Below are 3,171 nucleotides of genomic sequence, written 5' to 3' on the forward strand. Positions count from 1 at the left end.
GGGAAAAAGGAAGAAATCGAAAAAGTGGTAAAGACTTGCCATGGTAAAAATCGTAAGACGGTAAGGATAATACGGCAGCAATAGGTGATTTCGACAAAAAGGGAAGAGAACTAAGGTTTTTTTCAGGATTTGAGGTTGACGACACAAAAGGGAAATTTAGGGTTTAAGCAAATTTCTTTAAGGGATATGAAAATTAGTAGAATGGAAAGGGGTTTATATAGGGAAAAATTAGGGCAACATATAGCTAAAATTTAGCTACATTAGGGTTACTTGGGTGGCAAGTAATGGGAGTCGTGACAACTTCATTCATAGTAGGATTGAGCCTCATTTGCACATCAATTCGATCTCTTTCACTTTCTTCTAAAATAATTTTATGCATGCAAAAAAAAAAAAGGGGCTTATACCTCGAATATCAGCTATAGTCCAACCAATTGCTTTCTTAAATTTCTTTATAACAGTAATTAGTTGCTCCTCTTGATCTTTCGTCAGTTCTGATGAAATAATCACAGGCAAAATGGAATAGTCACCTAAATAAATGTATTTCAAATAGGAAGGAAGTACCTTTAGTTTGAGTTTATGTGGTTCTTCAATTGACTACTCGGGTTGCACAAATTTTCTAACTTTTAACTCTAACGGTTCAAACCGTGTGAATTGAATAAAATTTCTTGGATTGGCTTCCATCAAAGCCATGTTTTCTTCACCTTCTTCATCCTTCAAAGGGTCAAGATCTAAGGCTTTATCCAATGGATCTTCTTCAAAATTACTTTCCATAGAAACCAAGGTTTCTATCTTTTCCATAACTGAACACTTTTTTTCCAGATCAGGAAATTTCATCACTTTAAGAATGTTAAAGGTAACCTGATTGTCTTGAACTCGCATGGTGAGTTCACCTTTCTACACATCAATTAACTTTATTCCCGTGGCTAAGAAAGAAATCCTAAGGATGATTGACACTTCCTTATCTGCTTCAAAATCTAAGACAATGAAATCAGCAGGAAAAATAAATTTATCGACTCTTACTAAAACATCCTCGATCTTTCCCTCAAGGTATACTAAAAATCGATCCATTAGATGAAGCATCACAATTGTAGGCTTTACTTTACCTATCCCTAACATCTTGAAAATAGACTTAGGTATCAAGTTGATACTCGCTCCTAAATCACACAAAGCTTTACCACACTAAGATTCACCAATGTTATAGGGTATAAAAAAGCTCCCTGGGTCTTTCAATTTCAGTGGCAGTTTGTTCTACAAAAACGCACTGCACTCCTTTGTCAAGGCAACAGTCTCATATTCACTTAGTTGTTTCTTCTTGGACAGTATATCATTCATAAACTTCACATAATTAGGCATTTGTTCTAAAGCCTCCACTAATGGAATATTGATGTATAACTGCTTCAGAACATCCATAAATTTCTTAAATAGCACCCCATGTTTCTACTTGTGTTGCTGCAATCTTTACGGATATGGAGATGATAGAACTTTCTGTTAATTTAGATAACTTTTCTAAATAGGTAAATCAACATAGGAATTCACTAAGTTAGGATTTACCTTGTCAGTCTTTGCAGATTCTAACTTTTTTGGTGTAGGAATTTCAACAGCTGGTTGATTCTTCTCAACAGGCTTATATTCGACATCAATCAATCAGGGTCCAGAATTTTACCACTTCACAATGCCACTGTCTTGATATGTTCTTTACCCAAATTTCTTGGATTCTCAATATCACTCGACAAAGTTCCTTGTGGTCTATTACGAAGCTCCGTAGCTAACTGACCCATTTGGTTTTCCAAAATTTTCAATGTTGCTGCTTGGATTTGGATCAAAGTGTCATTATTTTCCATGTATGCTTTCAACAAGTTTTCTAAATTGTTTGATGCCTTAGCTTGAGGTGGTTTTGGAGCTTGTTGATTAAACCCTTGAGATTGGTTAGGTCTATGCTACAAGAAGTTGTTGTTTGGTCCATTTCCTTAGTTGCTCCAAGAAAAATTAGGATGATTACGCCATGAAGGATTGTAGAAGTTGGACTGGGGTCCTTGTCAACTCCTATTTTTGATGTTGGTTCCCCACATAGTACACTGACTCGGGATTTGATAGACAATTCTCAGAAAAATAACATTCCCCACAGTACACATAGGAAACTACTTCTAACAGACTTAGTGGCTGAGCAGCAAAATGATTAGCACTATTAGCGGTAAACTGTTTTAACATAGAGGAAATAGACAATGCCTGAGTTGATAACAAAGTGAGGGTGTCAACTTCATGAACTCTAGCTACATGTCTTCCTGCAGCTGTTCGATTTGTTGGCCATTGATGGTTATTACTTGCTATCCTCTCAATGATCTCATAAGCCTCATTATAAGACTTAGACAAAATTGTACCATTCACAGAAGCATCTACCATCAATCTTATATATGTATTGAGACCATTATAGAATGTCTCCAACTCAATACAATAAAGAATCCCATGATGACGACACTTACGAAGTAACTCCTTGAATCGCTCTCAAGCCTCATACAAAGAATTGTCATCCAATTGTTGGAAGGTTGTGATCTTGTTCCTCAACTTAGCATTTTTTCTAGGCGGGAAATACTTAACCAAAAATCTCTCTACTAATTCTTGCCATGTAGATATAGAACTTGGTGGCAATGAATTGAGCCATGCTCGTGCTTGATCTCATAACGAGTATGGAAATAACTTCAACCTCAGTGCGTCTTTAGTCACATCGGCTATCTTAAATGAATCACTCACCTTCATAAACAATCAAAGGTGGAGATGTGGATCTTTCGTGGGCATACCATTGAATTGGCCCACCGTTTGGAGCATTTGAAACATCACTGGTTTCAATTCAAATTAGGTTGCCTCAATATCTGGCCTTCTAATTCCTGGATTTAACTTAGTGAAAAGTGGCACAACATATTGTCTGATGCATCGATCCCTATCATTGACAATGAGGATGAGATTTCGTACACGATCAGCTTTATTACCTTGGTCTTGATTATGATTTCCAGGATCCATCTCGACTTGTCTTTGAGCTATTCGTTCACGTCTTGTTTGTCTGAAAGTTCGCTCAATTTCAGGGTCTACAGGGAGTAAATCAATAATCCGATCTATGCTCATAAACCAAATTAGAAGTAAATAATTTCACAAAAAGAAATGATTTTGACCAGTTAA

At 36.4% G+C, this 3,171-nt stretch overlaps 1 non-coding gene across 1 annotated transcript; it reads left to right on the plus strand.

Annotated features, from left to right (window-relative positions):
* The first annotated feature begins 2,458 nt into the window (after positions 1 to 2,458).
* Positions 2,459 to 2,565, plus strand: LOC128296199 (small nucleolar RNA R71). Its single transcript, XR_008286748.1, has one exon. It is a non-coding gene; the product is annotated as a small nucleolar RNA R71 (small nucleolar RNA).
* Positions 2,566 to 3,171: the final 606 nt, after the last annotated feature.

The sequence above is a fragment of the Gossypium arboreum genome, chromosome 7 (genome assembly GCF_025698485.1).
Source record: "Gossypium arboreum isolate Shixiya-1 chromosome 7, ASM2569848v2, whole genome shotgun sequence".
Classification (NCBI taxonomy): Eukaryota; Viridiplantae; Streptophyta; class Magnoliopsida; order Malvales; family Malvaceae; genus Gossypium; species Gossypium arboreum.